At 41.8% G+C, this 27,331-nt stretch overlaps 1 protein-coding gene across 1 annotated transcript in view; it reads left to right on the forward strand.

The window, feature by feature from the left end:
• The window catches only part of LOC126166389 (putative carbonic anhydrase 3), a 594,590-nt gene that overhangs the window by 503,986 nt on the left and 63,273 nt on the right, over window positions 1–27,331 (forward strand). The window lies entirely within an intron of this gene.

Genomic DNA, 27,331 nt, shown 5'->3' on the forward strand with positions numbered 1-27,331 from the left:
CCTCGTATGCTTCGATTTTCTTCTTTTTCAGCTTTCTACGATTCACTTCACCAAATTCATTATCTTTGATGCGTGAAGAAGTGTCCTATCAAATTATCCTTTCTTTCAGTCAAGTTTCGTCATTAAGCTCTTGTCCCCCCTCCCCCAATTTTATTCAGTACCTCTTCATTAGTTTACCAATCTAGTCATCTGATCTTCAGCGTTCTTCTGTAACACTATGTTTCAGAAGCGTCTATCCTTTTCTAGAGTGTGTGTTCACGTTTCTCTTTCAAATGAAGCTACACTTCCTAACGAACACTTTCACAAAGGATTTCCTACCACATCAATTATGGTCGATGCAAACGTATTTCTCCTTTTCAAAACGTGCAACCAGCCTGTCTGCTTTCTAGACACACTGGACCTACACCTGGAGTTATGGTCTGGGGTGCAGTTTCGTATGACAGCAGGAGCACTCCTGTAGTTATTCCACGCACCCTAACTGCAAAGTTGTACGTCAGTCTTGTGATTCGACCTGTTGTGCTGCCATTGAAGAACAGCATTCCAGGGGATATTTACCAGTAGGATAACGCTCGCCCCCATACCGCTGCAGTAACCCAACATGCTACACAGTGTTGACACGTTGCCTTGGCCTGCTCGATCACCAGATCTGTCTCCAATCGAGCACATATGGGACATCATCGGACGACAACTCAAGTGGACAACTCCAGCGTCATCCACAAACAGCATTAACCGGCCTTGTATTTGCCGACCACGTGCAACAGGCATGGAACTCCAACCTACAAACTGACATCCAACACCTGTAGAACGTAACACATGCACCTTTACATGCTCGCATTCAACAGTCTGATGGTTACACCCGTTGTTAATGTACCAGCATTTCACATTTGTAGTGCCTTACCTTGCGTTTATATTAAACTCTGAAGTGACGTTCTGTGGAGACTAGATAGTTCCTAGCTTGCAGATGAAGCAACCGTAATTACAAGCATGAAAGTCTACTTATTCTGTGAACATAGGTTATAGCGACGTGTGTTAGATAAGAGCTGGAAAGTCTAGTTCTGTTAATCAGCTAGGAGGAAAATTATAGTTAAACTTCCGGCGCACAGTAGATCAGACTTTCAACAATGGCTCACTGTGAGCTTAAGAGTGACACTAATTGCAGAATCCACCTCTGGAATTTAGTAGTTCATCATTTTCGCGATCTAAGTCAACATTTCAGTAATTAATGGTACTCAGCTCTTGCCTTTAGGTCTGTCGCCATCTTGTATTGAATCGGCTCTAGCAGTTGTCACGCAAAAGCCAAATTCCTGGTGTTAAATGAAGATGTGAAAATACGATTACTTTTCAGACGTCCGCTCAGACTCAAATTTACAATGAACACTTTGGATTTTGTTATTATAAATTGAAAACGATTGTGTACGGTTCACTCGATGTCTGGTTCAACAGTTCACAATTTTGCGTTGTTAAATACTATTATTTCATCTTGAATGCTAGTCGAGACAAGTTTTCCGAGATGGAAAGACTCAGGCAAAGCGCTCCAATCTCTGTCTTCCTCTACAGTTTTTGTCCTCTAGTACCATGGAAGTCATTCTCTGATGTCTTAACAGATGTCCTATCATACTGTCCCTTCTTTTTGTCAGTGTTTTCCGCAGATTCCTTTCTCCTCCGATTCTGTGCAGAACCTCCTCATTCCTTATCTAAACACTCCACATAATTTTCAATATTCGTCTGTGGCACCACATCTCAAATGCTTCGATTCTCTTCCATTCCGGTTTTCCCACAGTCCATGTTTCACTGCCACACAATACTGTGCTCCAAACGTACATTCTCAAAAACTTCTTCCTCTAATTAAAGCGTATTTTTGATAATAGTAGATTTCTCTTGGCCGGGAACATCCTTTTTGCAAGTGCTAGTGAGCTTTTGATGACCCCCTTGCTCCGTCCTTCATTGGTTATTTTACTGCCATGTATACTTACTCCTCTTGACATTCTTGAACAGTGTAATTGCTATTACTATCTGAAATTTATTTAAGGACTCCGTCTTTCTTTTCTCTCTACCGTCCATATTCTCCCGTAACCCTTTCTTTTATTCCTTCCCCTACAACTGCATTCTAATCCCCCATGACTATTAGATTTTCGTCTCCCAGTACGTACTCAATTATCCGTTCAATATCCTCATATACTTTCGCTGTCTCCTTATCTTCAGCTTGCGACATCGGCATGTACGTCTGAATTATCATTGTCAGTGTTGCTTGGCTGTCGGTTCTAATAACAACAACCCTATCACTGAACTGTTCGCAGTAACACGCTCTTTGCCCTACCTTCGTATTCATAACGAATGCTACTTCGGTTATACAATTTTCTGCTGCTGCTGTTGACGTTACCCTCTACTCATCTGACCAGAAATCCTTGTCTTCTTTCCATTTTACTTCACTGACCCCCAGTATATCTAGATTGAGCCTTTGCATTTTCCTTTTCAGATTTTCTACCATCCCTACCACGTTCAGACTTCTGGCATGCCACATAGAACGTCTTTCTTTCGTTAGTCATTCAATGTTTTCTCATGGTCAGTTCCCCCTTGGCAGTTCCCTCCCGGAGATCTGAATGGGTAACTATTCCAGATCCTTTTGTCGATGGAGAGATCATAACACTCTTTTCTCAATTGTAGGCCTATGTCATATGGATGCTGCTAAATTCATTGTTATCTATTGACTGATAGAAACACAAACTTAACTTAATCCTTAACAGTTTCATTCACTTGGTGTGGTCCGTCTGTCGCTGTCGACACTTTACTAAAAGCATATTATTCAACACTTTATTATAATGAGAACGAAAAATTTGCACAGATCTTGAAATCAGCAAGTTCTTCTAGGCAACCTTTCATCCTGTTGTGTAAGAAACCCTGTTTTTGGAAGTGTTTCACGAGTTGTATTGTATTCTTTTCTAAAACATATATTTCGTTTTTCTACTTAATTCTTTATAAAATGCTAAAAGCCAAGAAGAATAGCAAACTGTAATACCTTGATATCATATTACTTGTACTTGAATCATTAATATTTCTTATTCCCCACTTTACAAAGTGACCTTTTCAATATTTTCTTCAACAGAGATCGAAATAGCCCTTTTGGACCGGCAAAAAGTCTATCTTGAAGTTTCTATTTCAAATGCATTGAAATTTTGTAGAGCAGATAACGTGGAACCTTATACGATCACTTCCAGGAAGACGAATACATCAGAATAAAGATAAAGTTTTAAAATGAAACATGAGACTTCAAAACAGCGGTGATTTTGGAAATAACGACTTTAACAGTTTGACTTTTACAGCATGTGATTTGTATGACATTGAAAAATGGATATTAAGAGGTTATATTTTAACTAAGGATTTGTAATACAACGATTATTTCATCAAGTGGCCTACAGATATTTGACACGGAAGAACTTGTAAAACGACAAGACAACTGGCGTGAATTTAATTAGAATGTCTTGCTTCTGTCATCAGATTGATGTGACGACCGAGTACAGAGTCACCGATCTGTCTTCGAAAATTTGATGTTGGTGAAGTTTGCATTATAGAACTAACAGATCTTCTATACTTTATTTCTTTTGGCTGATTTTATGATAAACCACGAGGAGAGGCACCAAGTGCAAAGCGCACTATACACAGTGTGCGAGTGGGGCAGCTTTTCGGCAGCACCGCTCCGTCCATTTACAGGCAAATGGAGCGTAGTGGTTCATTGATGAAGGTGGAGCGGGGCTTAGCTGGAGCCGTGAGAATGGTCGTTGACTACGCTACGGCGGGAAAACGGTAACAGTATATGCACCATATGGCCAATACGTATTGTTAACTATCAACAAAGGCCTGTAACTCTTAAAGATACATTTCTCGGGAAACCTCTAGTGGTTTATTTACCGTGCTACAGTAGTATTCAAACGGTAGCCTACCACCGTTAACGAAACAACTGGCATTTGTGAAGTGAAACTATAACCTTAGAACGTACATGACGATATATGAACTGTTATCGCAAGTCTGAAGTACAGAGTGGGCTAGAAGTTCCCGTACCCCCTAGTATCGAATGCTAATTGGTTTGTTTTAGCACAAGTAATTACCAACGTGTTAAGTGTCCAGTATATCGGTTTGTTCCCCATGATGCTGTAAACAAATTTCCACACGCCTCCTTGTACTTCTTGACATATTTTTGAGGATGTCCGGTGTTATAGTTCGAAATGCATCCTCGACAGCATTGCTCAATTCTTCAGTTCTTCGGTTGTAGTATAACGACGTGTAGATACGTGCTCCTTAATGACTGCCGGCCGGTGTGGCCGTGCGGTTCTAGGCGCTTCAGTTTGGAACCGCGTGACCGCTACGGTCGCAGGTTCGAATCCTGCCTCGGGCATGGATGTGTGTGATGTCCTTAGGTTAGTTAGGTTTAAGTAGTTCTAAGTTCTAGGGGACCGATGACCACAGATGTTAAGTCCCATAGTGCTCAGAGCCATTTGAACCATTTTGAACCTTAATGACTCCCCATAACGAACTGTCTGGCGCGGAGAGATCAGCACTTCCTGGTGGCCACTTCAAGCGAGCTGGCGTTACTGATGTGTCACAGCTTATCCACCGTCCTGGAAAGTGTTCATTTAGAAACTCGCACACTGAAAGAGCGTAGTGAGGAGGCGCTCCTTCCCGCTGCGTTCTGTGTGGCCCTTTCCACAAGGTGAGGTATTAAAAATTTGAAAAATGTGGTAAATTCTATGGGACCATACTGCTGAGGTCATTTGTTCGTAAGAGTACAACTACTAAATCTAGCTTAAACTACTTATGCTAAAGACAACACACACACCCATTCCCGAGGGAGGACTCAAACCTCCGGCGGGGGCAGCCGCGCGAACCGTGACAGGCGCCTCAGAGCGCAGGGCTACCCCGCGAGGCGAGGTATTAAACCATGTTTGTAACATGTATAAATAATTTGCGCCGTTTACAGTTGCTTCAAAAAAGTATAATCCAAATAGATGTCGTGATGTCATCGCTGCCAGTCATTACGTGAAGCGGGTTCCTTTCTGACTCGACTGTGTGGTGGGGATTCTATTTGGTCCAAACTACAACATTTCCAGCGCGTGAGCGGGGATAAAAGGCACTTTCGTCTGAAAAGATAACCTTAGTGAGTTAACGAAGCACGGCGTGCTGAAATGCGCTCATTCCGGTCTGTGTACGACAACTCGTTTACGGAAGTCGATTGAAAAGATCTGATTTAAGCTTTAAACGTGGCTGCGTTGTCAGCGACCGTTACAAGTAGTTAGAAGTGACCAAAACCTAGGTCAAAAAGATTTGATTTTCGCGACCGAGGGCTGCAATTGTTTTAATTTTATCTGATATTAAGGTCTTTTTCATGTGATCTAATATCATTGTCCTCGATATCCGAGTTCCGAAGTACTTTTGCTTGTCAATTTCATAATACTGGACAAGATCCTCCAATACGGCAGTCTCAGGTAGCACCTGAAGAAGGCAACGAGTTACGTGGCCGAAATATTGTGCCAGAGCGACACAAACATCCGGCAGTAGACCCGATTAATCCTCATGTCAAGATCTCGCCGGGAAAGCCTGAAGAGAAACTACATAATAGATTGTTCAATCGAAGCAGAGACTCTGGCACATCTTTCTTTTTGTATACTCTTCCTAACTCTCCACGGTCTGTCTTTAACACAGCTAACGGCAAAAGCACGTCTTTCCCAATCCAGGAACGTTGCCTTTCGCGGTGGAGACTTAATAAATCTTTCCAGGAATGCACCCATAATCTGTCGCATTGTCTGCCCTGTGCGTTGTCGTTCGTGGCACCTACACACTTTGTCACTAACCGCTCCTGAATAGTGTAACTATGAGTACTCACACTGCCATGGCTACAGTTTAAAACTCGACTGCGACTGCGAAATCACGTAAACACGAATTGATTCCAACAAAGTGATAAAAAGTAACCTAGCTACCAATACGCATAATACACTACTGGCCATTAAAATTGCTACACCACGAAGATGACGTGCTACAGGCGCGAAATTTAACCGACAGGAAGAAGATGCTGTGATATGCAAATGATTAGCTTTTCAGAGCATTCACACAAGGTTGGCGCCGGTGGTGACACCTACAACGTGCTGACATGAGGAAAGTTTCCAACCGATTTCTCAAACACAAACAGCAGTTGACCGGCGTTGCCTATTGAAACGTTGTTGTGATGCCTCGTGTAAGGAGGAGAAATGCATACCATCACGTTTCCGACTTTTATAAAGGCCGGATTGTAGCCTATCGTGATTGCGGTTTATCGTATCGCGACATTGCTGCTCTCGTTGGTCGAAATCCAATGACTGTTAGCAGAATATGGAATCGGTGGGTTCAGGAGGGTAATACGGAACGCCGTGCTGTATCCCAACGGCCTCGTATCACTAGCAGTCGAGATGACAGGCTTCTTATCCGCATGGCTGTAGCGGATCGTGCAGCCACGTTCAAATGGTTCAAATGGCTCTGAGCACTATGGGACTTAACTGCTGTGGTCATCAGTCCCCTAGAACTTAGAACTACTTAAACCTAACTAACCTAAGGACATCACATACACCCATGCCCGACGCAGGATTCGAACCTGCGACCGTAGCGGTCGCGCGGTTCCAGACTTTAGCGCGTAGAACCGCTCGGCCACTGGCCGGCTGCAGCCACGTCTAGATCCCTGAGTCAACAGATGGGGACGTTTGCAAGACAAACAACCATCTACACGAACAGTTCGACGACGTTTGCAGCAGCATGGACTATCAGCTCGGAGACCGGCTGCGGTTACCCTTAACGCTGCATCACAGACAGGAGCACCTGCGGTGGTGTACTCAACGACGAAGCCGGGTGCACGAATGGCAAAACATCATTTCTTCGGATGAATCGAGGTTCTGTTTACAGCATCATTATGGTCGCATCCGTGTTTGGCGACATCGCGGTCAACGCACATTGGAAGCGTGTATTCGTCATCGGATACTGGCGTATCACCCGGCGTGATGGTATGGGGTGCCATTGTTTACACGTCTCGGACACCTCTTGTTCGCATTGACGGCTCTTTGAACAGTGGACGTTACATTTCAGATGTGTTACGACCCGTGGCTCTACCCTTCATTCGAAGTGGCCGAGCGGTTAAAGGCGCTACAGTGTGGAACCGCACGACCGTACGGTCGCAGGTTCGAATCCTGCCTCGGGCATGGATGTGTGTGATGTCCTTAGGATAGTTCGGTTTAGGTAGTTCTAAGTTCTAGGGGACTTATGACCACAGCAGTTGAGTCCCATAGTGCTCAGAGCCATTTGAACCATTTTTGATCTACCCTTCATTCGATCCCTGCGAAACCCTACATTTCAGCAGGATAATGCACGACCGCATGTTGCAGGTCCTGTACGGGCCTTTCTGGATACAGAAAATGTTAGACTGCTGCCCTGGCCAGCACATTCTCCAGATCTCTCACCAACTGAAAACGTCTGGTCAATGGTGGCCGAGCAACTGGCTCGTCACAATACGCCAGTCACTACTCTTGATGAAGTGTGGTATCGTGTTGAAGCTGCATGGGCAGCTGTACCTGTACACGTCATCCAAGCTCTGTTTGACTCAATGCCCAGGCGTATCAAGGCTGTTATTATGGCCAGAGGTGGTTGTTCTGGGTACTGATTTCTCAGGATCTATGCACCCAAATTGCGTGAAAATGTAATCACATTTCAGTTCTAGTATAATATATTTGTCCAGTGAATACCCGTTTATCATCTGCATTTCTTCTTGGTGTAGCAATTTTAATGGCCAGTAGTGTAACATTTGACACTAAGCAAGAGCTGCAGGGCTACGGGGACTTCTGGCTACCGTGTAGGTACAACGTTAATGGAAGTCGATAGTCACTCAGATTTTGTCTTCCTAAAACATGTGCCTGGCTGAGCTTCGTACGATAGCTTTCTACCAGAGCTAAACACCCAGATGAATGAGAAGTTACACATCAGTACTGGGTCTCATAATACCTTTAATTATGTTTTGGAGAATTATGTGTTATACACACAAAGTTTACAAAGAATCGAATGCCGAATAAGTTCAATTTGCTACCATCAGTTTACGAAATTTATTTAACCGTTTACCTACATTCATCATAAAAGCCACCTGTTTCTTTATTTTTCTCGAACGACTAGTTTGCCGAAAGCAATGGAACTGATATCGACCGGAATGTGTCAAGGATGTCACTTTCTCACCCGACGGAGTTTTACAGTTTGATACGTCCAGTAACTCGTTTGTACAATACCTGGTTGAAATTTTGGAAATTCGTCGTAAGGTCTTATGCGACCAAACTGCTGAGGTCATCAGTCCCTAAGCTTACGAACTACTTAATCTAACTGAAACTAACTTACGCTAAGGACAACACACACACCCATGCGCGAAGGAGGACTCGAACCTCTGACGGGGGAAGCCGCGCGGACCGTGACAAGGCGCCCAGACCGCACGGCTACCCCGCTCGGCCCAGTGCCTGGTTGAACTAGGAGGAATGTTGCTGATGACCAGTAAGACAACAGCCCTATCGTGTGAGCCAAATGTATAAAATTACTGGTGCTGGTGACTAATTATTAATTGTTCCCACACGAGCACGAATCACAAAGAGTTATTTTGATTCCAGTTTGCATTCAGCTTTACTGTGATGGCAGTGGTCAGCTCGCAGTTAATATAACGATACCCGTGATTTCGTTGGCTTATAACATTAACATCTGTAACACAGTGTGTATAAGCCCCGACCAACTGGGTAATCCGGCAAAAACACGGGAATTTTTTCATCCGGAAAAAATCTGGGAAAAAACAACGAATTTTTTAGAATTACGGGAATTTTTCGTTGTTTCATTTTTCAATTAAATTTTTGTAATTTTCACTGCTAAGAACTGATACTCTAACAAAGAATGTTACTTTAGCCCGTTACGAGATAATAACACCATAATAAAACTTTAGCTGCCAAGAAATACACCATTTGGAACAACAAGCACAGTGCGCACACAAGCGTCAGCCTATAGCAAAATATTTCAAAGACTTTAGGACGAAGACGATGCAATACTTCGTTACAACAAACTGCTTTCGATGAGCGTGACGTCACAGTTGTTTACATTTCTAACAGGTCGCGGGAAAATATTGCTAATAGTGGTTAGAGTAGTGTTACTTTCAACGTAAATTTCCTTTTACGCAAGATAAATTATGTTACTTGTGAGTACGTACGATGAATTTCTTAAATCACGGAGCGTTTGACTCTCATTCGAAATAAAACTTCGAGGACCAGCTACTTAGAAAATTTTTGAGCCCAGAAGACCAGTCATTTCTGCCATTACTCAAAATTTTACTGGCACATTTGTGTTTGGTGTGTCTTAAAGGATAACACACACTAAAAAAGACCAAGCTTCAAGGTTAGTTTTTCATACTTATTTTAGTTCTTTCATAGATTACAAGTTATACAATAAAATGGCAAGAACTATAGTTATCCTTCAAAAAAAGCGCGAGGTGAGTTATTCAGCAGACTTTTCTATGGAAGAGTCGAAGTGCTTACGGAACAAATATTCAGCCAGAATATTTCACAAATGTTGAGCTGCTGCAATTTAAGCAGCGCTGTTAGGATCCCGCCTAACCAGATCCTCGGGAAAAACAGCAAAAAAATTTTTGACGACCAGTATTATATGTAATAGATTAGCTTTTCTCATAGCTGTACTGAATGCATATTAATTTAAACCATTAACTTTTCCTTTTTGGGAGATCGAGCCACTTAACAGTGGTGTTGCTATTGGCTAACTACATCATGTGTCCTATCTGCTGTAATTGACTCGCGAGTACACGTGACTTAAACTATGATTCGCTGGCAAAAGCGCATCGCAATCTCGATTTCAATGCTTCGGAATCTACAATGCTATACTTGGTGGACTTACTGTTTATAATTTCGTAATATGAAAATATGCAGTATAAATGTTGCCGCCTGTCAAAACTCTTTCCAAACCGTGTTGTTTTGCTGTCGTATTTCGTTTCCTAAAGTGCCGGGAAGTTCTATGCTGGCATATAAAACCTTTACCATCCAAAGGTTTGATAAGTTTTACAGCTCCGATGGAAAGTATATTCTTCCTTAACATGGAAAAAATGTACTTTCTCCTGGGCTATAGCATATCTTACATGGAAAAAGTGTATTTTTAACTGGGAAATCTGGGATATCTTTTTCCCTTGCCCGCATATACATCCGGATTCCACTGTTGTGTTGTGTTGTCCACCTTATGTTGTATTCAGGTCAGGGACGTAACTGTGCTGGGGTGTGAAGGAATGAAAAGAAAAAATAATAATATTAAAATTGGAAGGGAAAATTAGTAAAATCGATCAGTAACCTGAAGTTTTCGCCATACTGAAATAAACAAAGTTTGTTCTCGAAATCCTTAAGAGATAAAGCTATGCTTGTCGTTTACCACCTTTACCCAGGTCAAAGATCAAGTAGAATTAGGACTGAACTACATTTAATTGTAGACAGAACGGGCGCAATGGTGAGCAAATACTGTGGCCAAGCTATGTCGAAATATCGGTCATGGATAGCATATGTAAAAGCGTGAAAAAAATCAAGTTACAGTTTAAATTTAGTCCTTAAAAGCGCTTTCGAGACTAATTAAGAGACACTTCTGTATTCTGACATAGCTGACATCATCTATAAATATTTCAGGCACTGAATGCTGAGGTTGTAGCACGGTATTTAAAAACTTGTGCCGTGAAGTAGGGACTTGAGAAGCCAAGTACATATGGTAGCACTGTACTGGGTTTGGCGTTACTAACTGCACCGGCTTAAAGACGATAAAGCTGCCCATCTCAATTAATTATACGTCATCAGACACAAATGTTCGAAATCGCATTCAATTTCGTTAATGTCCAAACTAAAATTTTATGACGCCTATGATTTAAACGGCAAATTGGTTTTCTGACAAAAAATTTAATGTTTGCTTATAATTATAGTTGCTCACAGGGGTCCAGTGTGTGCTGTGATTATCGTATGGCAAATGTCTAGTATGGACTATAATTCTCGTATGGCAGCGAAACTTGGTAGAGATTCTAAGGCGCTAATGCAGAACCTTTTTTATGTTAGAAAAAAAAATTAGCTCCATTTTTGGGCAGCGTGTGCAAATCTGATGCTGTGAATACAGAAAAGCTATATAAATATGTTTCCGTATGTAATAGATTAGGAACAGAAAGTGGGCAGAAAGGGTGAAACAAGTGAGAAAGGCATAATGTTGATTTTATTATAAGTGCTGCGTACACAATTTTTCCAGTATGAGAATCGCAGACGTCGACGAGACGCTGCATCCGTAAAACGACGTGATCGACAGTTGCTCGCAGCATTTCCGGTGGAATCTGTATACTGGCCTTCAGATCAGGTAGAGACCGAACACGTCCCTGGTAAACGCGTTCTTTTAGATATCTCCAAAGCCGAAAATCACATGGTTTCAGATCAGGTGATCTTGCAAGCTATGCATCTAAAAAATCTCTGGAGATAACACTTTCATGGAAGGTTGCATCATGCATATCTTTCACTGAGAGAGTGACATGAGGTGTTGCCCCTACTTGCATGAAAACAGTGGTTTTCACACTGTTGCGATCTTCCAAAGTAGGAATTGCGTGCTGTACAAGGAGGTTTCGATAACGTGCAGACGTCGCGGTATACCTGGCAGGCTCTCTGGGTGTATTCTCTTCAAAGAAGAATGGACTGGCAATAAAGGTGCACAACATGCGGTTTAGCAGTACCGCAAATTCGGCAGTTCTGTGTATTCACTGCACCCTGTAGTATAAAATGGGCCACGTCACTTCACAGAAAATTGCCCAACCCCATGTCATCAAATTCGATCAGTGATAGAAACCGAGAGCAAATTCAGAACGTTGTCACCGTTCATGAGGTTTGAGTTACTCCACCGTTTCGATCTTCTACGGGTACCAGTGTGAAACAGACTGCAAAACTTTCCTTACTGTTGACGACGGGATGGATAATTCTCGTGATATTGCATGAGCACTACTTAACACTAGGCGGCGTGCTGCATGGTCAGTTGCAGCAACAGCAACTTCATCCACAACTTCCACCTTCCTCTTCCGGGTACCACACCAAGCTCACCCATGTTTTCGAATGTCATTATTGTCTCTTTAAACCATTTAATGAGATCTGGCCTCTCCTCAGACCTTTCAGTGGGCAATACTCTCTCAGTGTACTCTGTAACTGCTGCCGTTCACATAAAACAGTATCACCAACAGCGCACAATCTCTGTGCTCGATAGCCATACTGTTCATTCATGTTATGGCTCGTCAAATGACAGTCGTTCACATAAAACAGTATCACCAACAGCACACAATCTCTATGCTCGATAGACATACTGTTCACTCACGTTATGGCTTTCAAATGACAGTCTAGATGTTATACAGATAGTGTACAGCGCCAGATCAGCACCTGGTGACCACAAATGGAACTATTTCTTTGAGCGTAAATCGTTCCCACATTAACGCATTGGCATACCTACGAAGTTTCTCTTCTTATACGAAAATAACAGCCCACGCAGGAACTCAATGAGTAGCTGCACTTCAATAATAACCACCCGATATGAAATACGTCCAAGAGGGGCATTCGGGAAGTAAGTTCCGGTCGATCGCGAAATGGAAAACACTGTGATAATCTGAGGCGATCGTTCTTTTCAATTCCGAGCGCACAATAAGCACTTAAAGATGCCCAGAAAAGAGTGTCTCCCGGAACGTATGAGGGCCTGGTGAGAGATTTCGCCTGATGTTACGCAGCCCAACGCTATGACAAATGTCCATGTCGGAGCGGTGCCTATGGAGAGAAGTAACTGTGACACGTAGCTAACTATTGCAAATTAAAAAGAAATGTCGTGTGGCTAGGGCCTCCCGTCGGGTAGACCGTTCGCCTGGTGCAGGTCTTTCGAGTTGACGCCACTTCGGCGACCTGCGCGACGAGGGGGATGAAATGATGATGATTAGGACAACACCCAACGACTCAGCCGGAAATCGAACCCGGGCCAGTTACACTATTGCAAATAAAACGTTTTTAAATTTCACAGTGGTTTTCATTCCGCGACTGATCGGAACTTACTTTCCGAATAGCCTACGTATAATTGGTTAAAATTTCCTGTACAAAAATTTATTATTTTTCATGTTATGTGCATGGAAGATGTGTATTTCAAGACGCCATAGAGGTACAATCGACTTGTCGAACATTATCTGCACGAGCGAATGCAGGAGTGTACTTGGAACGACAACCTCAGAGAAGAATTAGTAAGTTGTAGTGTTCTGATTTTTCCATGTACTTAAAATATTTATAAAATTCAGGCTTTTCCAACACAAACTGCTTCAGAAGATCTGCGGTAAACTCCCTGGATGACTGTGTTTGTTACATTTCATTGAGTATAACTGCAGTATCTCAGATTTCCATATTCAGTTCACATATACTCATATGCCAGTGAGTTTGTAGTACGTTACACCGTCGTAGAAAAGTGCACTCGATTTTACGTCTGTGTGTAGGTGCTACGGATTGGCAAAACTAGCCGGTCGTTGATAACTTAGCTTCTGGCTGATATCTTTGCTCTGCACTCTTCCTGCATTTCACGGGTTCCTTGAGACTTTTCTGACTGGGTGAAGATGCATTCATGTTGCTTGTCAGTCGGCACGTCTCAGACTGATGCTGAGCAATGGCTTGGGTCGTTCAGGAACGCCTTTATTGTTGAGATCTTCGTCTCGAGGCTATTTGTTGTTTACTCTTAGAGGTTATGCGGACAACAATCGCCTCCTAGAATGGTTCAAATGGCTCTGAGCACTATGGGACTTAACTTCTGGGGTCATCAGTCCCCTAGAACTTAGAACTACTTAAACCTAACCAACCTAAGGACATCACACACATCCATGCCCGAGGCAGGATTCGAACCTGCGACCGCAGCGGTCGCACGGTTCCAGACTGAAGCGCCTAGAACCGCTCGGCCACTCCGGCCGGCAATCGCCTCCTAAATTAGGAAACTATCAAGCGATAACAGCAGAGTGTACGTATACTGTGTTCCTGGAGCGATGCCCGGGGCCCCCGAGCACAAGGGGCCCATGACAAGCAAAGAAATGAATGAAAAAGATTTGGAAAAACAATAAAACGAATCTATCAAATGAATTCTTTCGCTTCGCTAAAACTATCAAACAAGGTTCTAGAAATCCTTTAGAGATGAAGATACGCGAATTGTTGATATCTACATCATGTTCCGCAAGCCACCTAACGGTGTACAGCGGAGGCTACTTCTGGCACCGCTAACGGATCCTACCCTGTTCTACTCGCGATTGGGGCGTGGGAAGAATTAAGTGTCGGTAGGCCTCTGTATTAGCTCTAATTTCTCGTCATGGTTATTTCGCGAGATATGTGTGAGAAGAAGTAATTTAGCGTCCTGCTCTTCCCGAAATGTATTCTCTCAAAACATCAATAGCAAACCTCTCCGTGATGTACTTCGCCTTTCTTGTAACGTGCCCCACTGGACTTCCCTGTAATGCTTTCGTGCCGAATAAGCGATACCGTGACGAAATGCACCGCTCTTCGTTGCATCTTTTCTATCTCTTCTAGCAGTCCTACCTGGTAAGGATCGTATACGGACGAACAGTACTCAAGAATTGGTCGACCAAGCGCCTTATAAGCCACTTTCTTGATGAGTTACGTTTCCTGAAGATTCTTCCTATGAATCTCAGTCTGACATCTGTTTTTCCAACTGTTTGTTTCATGTAGTCATTCCATTTAATGACGTTCTGGATAGTTACTCCTAGATATTTTACGGTAGATTCTGTTTTCAGTAGTTTTTCATCAATAGTGTAGTTGTACACTAATGGATTTTTTGCCCTATGTATGCGCGGTTGTTACATTTATTCACATCTTCCATCCTAGGATACTACCTAGATACTTAAACTCTTTACACGCTTTAATAAGATGTCCGTAAATGTCTAGATTACTTCTGTCTTCTCCGCAACATAGATATTCCGTCTTCTCAAAATTAGTTTTAAAACCCCACTTTTTACGCTACACCAACTACTTCCTAAGCATGTAAGATATATCCTCTTCATCGTCTGCTGCAATTACATTATTCGCATAGGAAAGTATGTACATACGCTATTCCCTGCTTCAGTCCTCATGCCTATGCACTTTCTACACTATCGATGATATACACGAAATATTCTCAAGTGCACAGCTGGATGCTTGAAGCAGAAAGCTAACACATGTGTGTGTGTGTGTGTGTGTGTGTGTGTGTGTGTGTGTGTGGCTATTTCTATTAACCCTTGCGAATCATACCGCGTTTCTAAGTACTTACATTTATATGGATATGGTGTCTGTTCTTTCGGACTTGTCCGAAAGAACAGACACAATATCCATGTAAGTATATAGTTCTGGTAACACCGGCCATGACCGTCTTCTTCTGTGCGGATGCACACATATTCCCCGAACTCTACTTAAACCTAACTAACCTAAGGACATCACACACATCCATACCCGAGGCAGGATTCGAACCTGCGACCGTAGTGGTCGCGCGGTTCCAGACTGTAGCGCCTATAACCGCTCGGCCACCCCGACCGGCTACGAATAGTCAGTGCTAAAGGTTGAAAACTGAGGTTGGAGAACTCTATTTTTTGTGTTAATTTGTCCGTTTTCAAGTGATACAAGTGGATAAAGACATGCTATGTAGACACAGGCAACAGATCGTCTACTTTCTATTTTTATCGGAAACTATGAATGAATTCTTAAGTTTTAAGTTTTCTTCTTATGTCATTGTTGTGGCTCCTCCTGTTCGTAATCTTTTAAAGTAAATCGAGTATTGTACTTCATTGACACTGCACTTCCTAAAATACTTGCAGACCAGGGATGCTGCCTTTCTGCAATACAACGAATATTAGATTAGATTAGTACTTGTTCCATAGATTATGAATACGACACTTCGTAATGATGTGGAACGTGTCAGGTTAATAAAAGTTGTTTATACAAGATATTACATTACACAAAATATTACATGACACTTAATATTTTTAATATTTTTGTGGGGGTTGGGGAAATTACCCATTTACTATATCCAAAAATTCATCTAATGAGTAGAAGAAGTTGCCATTAAGAAATTCTTTTAATTTCCTTTTAAAATCTATATGGCTGTCTGTCAGACTTTTGATGTTCTTAGGTAAGTGACCAAAGACTTTTGTGGCAGCATAATTTACCCCCTTCTGAACCAAAGTTAGATTTAACCTTGAGTAGTGAGGGTCATCCTTCCTCCTAGTGTTGTAGCCATGTACACTGCTATTGCTTTTGAATTTGTTCGGATTGTTAATAGCAAATTTCGTAAGTGAATATATATATTGTGAGGCTACAGTGAAGATCCCTAGCTCTTTAATGTACGACAACCGCGAGAAACTACCATATAGACCAGACAGGGTGAGTCTCGCACACTACACGTACGTGACTGCCATCCAATAGGCCATGCCACATGGCAACATGCACATTATTGTCTCACCACTGCTGTACCAATTCTTATGCGTTGCGTTTGTTAATCGTTTCTGTCGGCGTTGACATTAAAACAGCACTGATCCCTTTTCCCATTTTCTATAATAGCGCAATATCTCAAAGCAATGGAAATTTTATGAATAAAAATTATTCGTTTTTTAAAAAAGTTTATTTAAAAATAAAAAATTTTACCACCCACTGCCATTGCTAATTCATATTTCGCTTTTTTTCCGTATGCAGTAAAAAAACCTGTTATAACTTAGATCGAACGAATACCGAAAAATATCGGTTATTCAGAACTAAGATACCGGTGTCGGGTTTTCCCATGCCTAGCAAATGCTAACTCGCACAGAGGCTTAATATCAGTCGTTATTCTCTCCTCGCTCCATCTGTGCATGCATGAGGAACAGACTTTAATGTGCGGTTCTGTAGAAAGTGTCCTCTGCCACATACATTACAGTGACTCACTACGTACGAGCTCCCCTTAATGTTCTGCGTAGTGCCGAGCCTTTGGTATGTAAAACGCAATGCAGAGTTCCGAAGTACGCTCCTTAACTATTGTGAAGTAGACATCCCGCCACACGTCTGTGAACAGCATCTGCGCGAAAACTGCAAGACTGAGGCGTTCCTGTATGCAAGCGGTATGGGATCTGTAGTCTTTGCTATTTGAGTCTCTGTATGTGCTATGGATGACATTCTTTTCTTGTGGTCCTTTTTATTATCTATTCTGCTTTCAGGAATATGATGTCAATCTCCGAAGTGGAAACAGTTAAAGGAGTAGGAATTGTGTTGTGCAAAAGACACAAACTGGTGCTTATGTGTTGATGAAAAATACACGTAAAAGTTCAGTCAAATGGAGAGAGGGGTACAGAATAAATTTCCTCTCTACAACGGAGGTCCGCTGATTTGAAACTTCCTGGCAGGTTAAAACTGTGTGCCGAACCGGTACTCGAATCTGGGACCCTTCCCTTTCTCAGCCTTTCTCTGCCGATTGAGCTGTCCAAACACGAGTCATGACCCGCCCTCACAGCTGTAGTTTAACTAGCATCTCATCTTCTGAAGCGTAGCTTACGGGACTAGCACAGCTGGAAGAAAAGATATTGTGGAGAAATGGCGTATCCACAGGCGGGAGGATATTTCCAGAACGAATTTTGACTCGGCGGCTAGGTTTGCGTTGACCTGAAATTTTCAGGCGGGTTAAAACTGTATATCGGAACGGGACTGGGTTCTGGAACCTTTGCCTTTCGCGGGCAAGTGTTCTACCAATTGAGCACAACTCATGAACGTTCACCCCCCCACCCCCCACCCCGAATCACATCATTACTTCCGCGTGTATCTCCCTTGTTCGAGGCCCGATCCGGCTTTAATCTGACAAGAAGTCTCAAATCGGCGCACACTCCACTGCAGACTGAAAATACATTCTGTAAACTATACAACAGGTTCCACTGTACAACAATGACTCCACAGTTTCCTCTCTTGCAAGCTTGCAACAGTGCCAATCCCCTAGATGTGCAGGAAAACGTCTGTGAAGTTTGGAAGGTAGTAAACGAGGGACCGGCGGAAGTAAGGCACGTTGTTGCGCCTGGTCGTCTCCGGCAGCACCATATCCACTTCCTCGCGGAGAGTAACAATATAAGTGAGTGGCAAGGCATAGTAAGGCTTTGATGGCGTGTCAGAAGTCACGCTTCAATAGTTGGTGTGTCGGCTTATCTGTTCCCAAATAGCTGGCCGGAGTGGCCGAGCGGTTCTAGGCGCTTCAGTCTGGAACCGCGCCACCGCTACGGTCGCAGGTTCGAATCCTGTTTCGGGCATGGATGTGTGTGATGTCCTTAGGTTAGTTAGGTTTAAGCAGTTCTAAGTTCTAGGGGACTGATGACCTCAGATGTTAAGTCCCATAGTACTCTGAGCCATTTTCTGTTCCAAAATAATTTATCAATAACATTCTGCAGAGCATTGGAACTGTAGTTATGGGCTACGGAACTAAATGGCCCAAAAATGAAGGACCAAGTGAGACATCTATTGTGCCACGCTCGATAATCTGTGTGCGTGTGGCGAGAGAGAGAGAGAGAGAGAGAGAGAGAGTTCAGTCAGTAAAACACTTTTACACAGAAGGCGAAGGTCCCAGGTTCGATTGCTGGTCCGTGACGAAGTTTTACTATGCCAGGAAGTTTCAGAGAGCAAAATGCCAGCGTGAACAGAACACGCTGTTAATGGCCATAGTCGCGTGTGGTATAAAACAGGGCACAGCTATCCAGCTGGTTGGTGCCAGGTATTGTTCAATAAATACAGGTGGTAGTTCCAATGACGATTAACTATTGCCTTCATTTGAACTCTATTTGGAAAAAGAGAAGGAGTATTTATATCATGTAAATGTAAATGTGGCTCTCTTAACCCTTTCAGACCTGAGAGAAAACTATGTGTAGAAAATGAATGAATTTTGAATGCCTTGCCTAAAAATGTTAGCGAATACAGGAAAATCCAGTAGAATGTCTATAGTTCAATCTTTTTCCCAAAAGTTTGGACCCACACAAATGTGCGTGTTAGGCATAATCTGTAATAATTTGTCAGAAATAAGTAACTCAAATTTCAATTACAGAAAAAGTGTATTTCCTCAAAAACATCACAATAATAATCAACATAAACTGGAAATTAATTTGTAGAATCAAAATACATTTTCAAATTTTTAGACATCATTTTCTTTCAAGAGGAAACTCCCACTTGCTACAAAAGAAATTGTAAATTAATATTTACATGCTACAGAGTTATCACTTCGGTGTATGGAATGTTACAAAACAGTTTGAATTTTTTGAAAGGCACAAATACATACTACATTTGGTACACCATGTCCTTGTTTGCCTTTGTACAATCTGCATTTCTATATCTTGCATTAGACACGTCATCAACTATGGGCCAGTGTGCGTATTCATCGAGCCTTCTGTCCAAACAAGGCTGATCAGCAGGCTTGTACTTTTTCTCAGACACCTGTGCTGCATCTTCTTCAGGGTTTTCTGTGGAATGCCTTAGTTTAGCAGAAAACAAAAATGATTCTCGAAGAGCTATTCTGAAACTAAAAAAATATAGTTTATCCTTTGCAGGTACTCCAGCAACCTGACAAGCTTCCTTGTATTCTGTCCAGGAATTGATGCAAGCAAGGTCATTAGATGAATTATGAGTTTCAGAGCCCATTTCCTTGTTTTTATAAATGTTCTGTAGACCTCCATCATCTGATCGCAACTGTAAGCTCCTCCCATGTTCATATTATACTTTGTAACAACTGAGGGACAAGGACCATTGACATACGCTGTTTCCTTTTTGATCCACTGTTCTACATTTGTAACTGGATTGCATCCAAAAAGTTTGAAACCAGTGCCACTGCTTTTGTGTCTTTCCATGGAGTGATGACAGCATTGTTGTCATCCCAGCAGAGTTCTTCCATGTCACCTCTTTTCAATTTTTTTTCTCTTCAGTGAGATGCACATCTCTAATTCTATTACCAAGATTGTTCCTGTTCCATACATTTCATTTTCCCACAGGGCTCCAAACAGCAGAATGGTTGTTAAATATCTGTCAAAGAACAGATAACAATCTCTCTCTAGTGTTTGAATCAGTCGAAGCACAATACTAGGCCCCAGGTCATAGTTGCTTTCAGGCAGAGGTGTTGATTTTCTCTGGTAAATCTCAAACTCTAAGACTAATCCCTTGCTCGTTGCTAAAACAAAACTTTTTAAACCTCTTGGGTGTGGTTTGTTTGGTAGATATTGCTTAGAGGAACGATGACCAGTAAAAGGTATCATCTGCTCATCGATAGAGTAATGGCCTACACTGGACGAGGCAATTTGACATAGGCATTCTTCATGAAGTGTATTGTAAGTTGAACTTTCCATAGAGCATTCTTCATGTACCCTTCTGGAAAGCTATTTGTATCAACAACATGCAACGACTTTCGTACAGAAAAAAACTATCTCTTGTGATACTGTCTGCTATTAAAGGAAGGTGATATTTACATTGCCAATACATTCTCACGCATAGGTATTTAGTATTGCCCATTAGAACGAGTACTCCAAAAACATTTTTTTACTTCCTCTGCTGTAACTCCCAAAACGTGCCCTGTTTTAGATAAATGATATATGTTTGTGTATGTGGATGCAGCCACAAAAAATTCGTCAGGAAAGTTTGTTTGAAAGTATTTCATAGGAGTCATTGGCGATTCATGGAAAATATCAGATATTGGAGGACCTTGCGAAGAAAAAGGACGTTTGCCCCACAAATGTTTTCTCGCTGTCACTAGATTCAGATGTGCACACTGTGGTACCTGCTCATTTTGCATTCGCTCTTATCTTTCACTTAGATGTTCTACCTGCTGGTTCTGAAGTAGGGGCTGTTCCTCAGAGTCATCAGGTGTACTTTCAGCAATTTTCTTCTTCGGTGATGGCATCCATGGTTTATCAAGAATGTCATCATCACTGCTAATGTCCTCCACATCTGACTAGGCGAGAAAGTATTCAGTTTCTGCATCTGTCAGCGTATCTAGAAAGAGGGACACTATTAACCTCAATGGCTGAAATCGGTAAAAAAAAAATAGAGTAAAAGCCTAACACACACAATTGCGTTACATTGATTATCGAAGGATCTAATGTGAAAATAGTGTTGAACAAACAATCTTTATGCACTGCATTTGTTTCATTCATCATTCAACTATATTTCTAAATTTTTATGCGCTCCGAAAGCTAGTAAAACATAACAAAAATAAACAATACCTCCCTCCGTGGCGTCATCTCAAGGCCACCATTGTCAGAAAACTTGAAACGAACTACCACACAGCACAGCTCTGCGGACGAAACACTAACTAAAATGGACTGTAGCACACTCTCTGAAACTTGCACTATTGTGTGGGCCAGGTCTGAGCGGTCATGCTTTAACCGTGTCACTGTAAACTACCAAATAACGTGCCCATAAAATTGTGCATGTGCAGTCTGAAAGGGTTAAGTAGCCCACAGCGACGTATTGGTTATGGGTGGACTTTCCATCTCGAGAAGTACAGTCTGTCCATTACCAAGGAACTGCTGTGAAGCCCTTTCTTAGGTTGTAGCTACTAGGGGAGTGATGCGTAATACAAGGGTCTAGCCCACTTAGCTTCTCACTCTCAGGCAGTCTTCCCACATTCTCGTGAGCCTGCCAAAAATTACCTAATACTTTTCAGTTCTGGCAAGCTGAGTGGAAGGACAGCGGTGGGAGCTCAGGGACTGTTACCAACTCCTTCTTGCGCTGTTCCCTTTCAGAGTGGTGCAACAAGTAAAGCAGTCAATGGATGTGGGCCTTCTGCTAAAGTGGCCACCCTGCTCAAGCTGGCACCTACCCCACCAACTGACTCTGCTGGTAGTGCAGATGGGCATTAGCACAAATTCTCCGAAAGCCACTGCACCTTCACTATGAAAACTGGGCTTGGTGTTCACCGTCACCATCAACACCCAGGAGTGACAAACACAGAGACCAACATGGACAGGAGGAGGACATGATGGAGGGAGGAGGTGGCTCTGTCACTCATGCAAGCTGAGGTGAACCGGGACCTGGCACCACTCTTCCCACATCATTTGTTCAACCCAATCGAGAGTCAGCAGTGCAAGGCTGCCCGTACAGAGCAGGTTGCAGCCATCACTGCAGCCCTCACCGAGGAGCAGCAATCATGAATAGTCTCGGCCCCATCGGAGAACAGTCCAATCCAGCTTGTAGAAGAAGGGGACACACCACCATCTTTGTCTCTGGTTGACACCCGCTTCTGGGAGCACCTTGCTGGGCTTCCTACCTCACCTCCAAAGTTTGTGGCTCTTGACGCCCTTGTGACGTTGGGGCTATGAACATCACCCCAAGTCATCTTAAGCATTGTCCCAGATGCCCTGGATGCTGTCAGCAGCAAGGAGGAGCAGGTGAAGAAAAAGCTGTCACATCCATCACCTAAGAAGCAGCTAGACACAGGCCCTCCCGCACAGAAGCTTAGGTGAAGGAGATGGGAGTACACACACTGCCAGGAAGCCTTCCACCAGATCCGCACCTGGTGTGTGTGCAGCCACATTGACAGGATGCTGTTGCAGCAGCATCAGACATCCTGAATCTGGTGGACTTCTGTGCTATTTTCTTCACTAAGAGGCTGACCTCCACCCCTGGCCTCAGTAATGATAAGCTCTTATCACACTTGGAGCCATTAGACTTTTAGATACTGTGGGTGCCAATTACTGCCAAAGAGGTCGCTGCTTCATTGCCACACAGAGGTTTTGCTGCAGGTCCAGACATCCTTACTGGCATCCAGCTTTGCTGTCTGACAAAGGAGGTCCTGGAGAAATTTCTAAGCCTTTTCCTCCTACCCAGAGCCCTTCCTTCCCATCTCCTTCATGCGAGAACCTGATTTCCAAGAAGTTTGCATCAGCATCCCCCACTGAGTTCCGCCCAATCACAATCTGCTCAGTGCACGCTCGAGTATTTCACAAGGTCCTAGCAGCACGCCTGGTGTGGCTGAGTGCTCTGGACAACAAACTTGAATGCAATGTAACAGAAAAGGAAGAGAAGGTAGAGGGAGATGAAATCGGAGGTATGATACTGTGAGAAGAATCTAACAGACCACTGAAAGACCTAAAAAGCAAGACTGCCAGAGTAGACAACATTCCTTCAGAAATACTGAGAACCTTGTAAGAGTAGCCACAACAAAACTATTCCAACTGATGTGCAAGATATATGAGACAGGCAACATTCCTTCAAACTTCAGGAAGTATGTAATAATTCAAATTCCAAAGAAAGACAGATGTGGATATTACTGAAATATTAGTTCATTAATTCATACTTACAACATGCTGACAGAATTTTTTTACAGAAGGATGGAAAAAACAGGTAGATCTCGGGGAAGATCAAATTAGGTTTCAGAGAAATGGAAACACAGAAGGCAATACTGACACTATGACTCATCATAGAAGATAGGATGAAGAAAAATAAATCTTTGTCTATAACATTTGTACACTTAGAGAAAGCTTTTGACAATGTTGACTGGAATATGCTCTTTGAAATTCTGAAATTAGTGGAGGTAAAATACAGGGAGCAAAAGGTTGTGTACAGGTGGTATAGACAGTAGTTGGTAGTTACAAGGGTCAAAGCACATGAATGGGAAGCAGCAATAGAAAAGTGAGTGTGACATGGCTATAGCCTATCCTCTGTGTTATTCAGTTTGTGCATTGAGCAAGCAGTAAAGGAAACCAAAGAAAACTTTGTAGACAGAATTAAAGTTCAGGGAGAAGAAATAAAAACTTTGAAGTTTGCCAATGACATGGCAGTTCTGTCAGAGACAGAAAAGGACTTGGAAGAAAGTTGAATGGAACTGGTAGTATCTTAAAAAGAGGTTATAAGATGACCATCAGAGAAAGTAAAACAAGTGTTGTGGAATGCAGTCAAATTAAACCAGTTGATACAGAGGGAATCAGATTAGGAAATAAGACTCTGAAAGCAGTAAATTTTTTTTTCTTTTTTTTTATTATTTGGGCCTCAAAATAATTGATGGTGGCTGAAGTAAAGAGGATGGCTTTAGTAAGGAAAGAATTTCTGAAGAAAAAAATAAATTAATTAGCATCAAACATAGATTTAAGTGTTAGGAAGCCTTTCTGAAGATATTTGTGAGGAGTGTAGATTGCACACAAGAGAAATGTGGACAAATATTTCAGAAAAAATAAGAGCTTTTGAAATAGGGTGCTACAGAAAAATGCTGATGATTACACAGATAGACTGTGCAACTAATGAGGACACACTGAATAGAATTGAGTAGAAAAGAAATTTATGGCACAACTTGACTAAGAGGAGGGGTTGTTTGATGGGACACTTCCTGAGGCATCCAGAAATTGTCAGTGTGATAGTAAAGGGAAGTGTGTGTGTGTGTATGGGGGGGGGGGGTTAAAACTGTAGAGAAAGGCCTAGGGAAAATACACCAAACAAGTTGAAATGGGTGTAGTTTGCAGTAGAGCATAGAACAACTGCATCAAGCCCGATCATGAACACAAATTGTTATGTATATGTTTTACAGAACAGTATTTGGGAGTATATGTTATACAAGAATGCATTTATTTATAGTTATATAGTATAAATTACTACCTGTTCTATTAAGAAATGTGCCTATTTTACTTCCATGTTGCTGTTTCTTTGACATGCTGTATGGTTCAAAAATACTTTTGCATGCACCAAATACTTTGGTTTCTTCTGACATTTCTCACATTTGGCCATCACATTCTGTGTAGCAAATCACAACTTGTCAGTACGTGCCATGGGCAAGAATGGTTAAGTGCTGGCTCCCACCGCTTGTTTGGTGGAGATGGTGCCACATCATAGAAACCAAGGTGGAGTGCCCATTCCCTGCTTGACCAAACCTTTAGCAAATGGAGTATGATATTTGGAAAAGTATGGACCTGATTTTTTATATTTTATTATGATTCTACAGTACGTCAGAAAGAAGAATTTGGCAGCTTTTAATTCCTAAGAGCCTCTTACTTATCATTAACTTCTTTTAAAAAATTTAATTAAAGTGATGATTGATTCAGTGAAACAGCAAATTCTCCATTTCATTTCTCGGTCCAAATTTATACAATGAATCTTCATCTGCTCAGTTTAAAGTGACTTTTTATGTTGGTTAACCAAACTAAGTCTGGAACTCATCAGCGCAATATCTCATGCATGTGTCAGCAGATTTTCTCATAGAGAAACCCCACCCCACAAAAAAAATTCACTTTAAAGAGGCCACATTCTCTCAACTATCAGGTAGCTGTACTTATGTACTTGCACTTATCAACCCGCACCATCAGGCGGGAACTTCTAAATGTTGCCACATGTGTTTTTGACACTGCCTGGCCAGTGTACTGCAAGTGTACTGCAGCCTTTAGTCAGGGTTGTGCAGTGCCTGAGTGATGAAGCAGACACACCACACGAGGTGCCACCGACCTGCATAGGACGACACTCTGCAGGCACCTGGTTCAAGAACCTCCACAACCAAAAGGCAGAGAAACAAAGCTCTTATATAATTATCAAATGCATAGGATGCTTTCAGGATGTATTGAATGGCTGGATACTGTGCTACATTTCCAGGTATCATGATGAAGTTACTTTTCATCTCTCCTCACAAAGTGTTTCAGATTCCCAGGAACCATAGATCTTATTTGCAGACCATCTGAACATGTCTAATCTGATGCCCTGCAGGGACAGACACATGCATACAGTCAGTAGAACTTGTTGCTGATGAGTTACTATCTAGCCCTTAGAAGCATTCTTCACTGTTTTCACCCAAAGACAAAAGTACTGATCTATATGTACATAATTTTCACATCCCATTGTATCATGGAAGTATCTTCTGTATCGGTGCATATAAATTAAATAAAGTGATTATTTAGTAGAGGCAAGCAGCAAACATATTGTGTAAAGTAGATAGCGTTACATGTTGCAGAATTTTTTTCAAGGATCTTGGAATCCTTAGACTTACTTCACAATACAGTTACTCCTTGATAGTTTTTGAGGATGACAAAAAAAATATCAGTTTCAGCTGAAGTACTCTGTAGACAATCATAATACAAGACACAAAAACAATTTTCATGTAGATTTTGTCACCTTGTTAAGTTCAGACTAGAGTTATGTTCTATAGTACAAAGATATTCATCAAGTTCACATATATCATGCAGCAAGAAATTGGGTATCCCCACCAGTTCCAAAGAAAGTGGAGAAACAAATGTTAGCCACTCTTTCTAAAAATTATCATAATATTTAGATTTGGAGTAGAAATGTTATTTTAACTATATGACAAGTAGCAGTGTTCTCTGTAAACTTGTATGACACATAGTAATGTATTGTGAATATAACTTGGTACTCACAAATGCAGGTAAGTATTTTCTTAGTGCCACTGTGTGAACTTTGTTTCTCTAGATTGCGAGCTTATAAAATAATATGACCAGTTTAGATTGTATTATCAATCATCTTTAGATCACAAAATATTGTTACAAAGTGTCACACATCATATATTGTACAATCAAACAAACCATTGAAACTTAAATATCATTTTACAGACAAATAAAGTTTACACTGAAAATTAAGACTATTGTTCTGCTTTCTTGACCATTCCAAGCCTTATAAAATTAAGCTAATTATTTGTGTTATACTGCTACCACTTAGGTTTTATATTTATTTTATGTTTAATTATCATGATACTACACATTTAGACCATGCTCTGCTTATCTTCAGGACTGTATATGTACAGATGTATATGTTAATTAACAATTAAATATCTCAAGTAATCTGGATTAACTCAAAAATATTATACTTTACAATTTTGTTTACTGTTCTGCTGATGGAGAGGCTGTTGTATGAAATGGGGTGGGAAGGAGGATCAGGGATGAAATCAAACTATCAACATGTTAAAACTGTATCACAAGGGTATTGCACCTCAGCAACTGATGCAAAACTACCTGTATGCATACACACAGCAGCAGATGTATTACTGAGCTCCACATCAAAAGAATAACTACAGCAGACTCCACTGGACTTCGAGTTCTTGCAGCCCGCCCCTGTACCCTTCTTCCACATACCCCAGCAGCCATTCCAGCACTATGACATGGCATAAATTTCTAGCTGTGGTATTCATGAGTTAATTTAGATTAATTAAGACAAGTGATCATCATCTATGTGAAGATAAGCAGAACATGCTAGAAACAGATAGCATTATGTTAGGTAAAACAGAAAAGAAGTAAAAATGTGGCTGGAAGTAATATAACACAAATAACTAT

Source organism: Schistocerca cancellata, chromosome 1, assembly GCF_023864275.1.
Source record: "Schistocerca cancellata isolate TAMUIC-IGC-003103 chromosome 1, iqSchCanc2.1, whole genome shotgun sequence".
Classification (NCBI taxonomy): domain Eukaryota; kingdom Metazoa; phylum Arthropoda; class Insecta; order Orthoptera; family Acrididae; genus Schistocerca; species Schistocerca cancellata.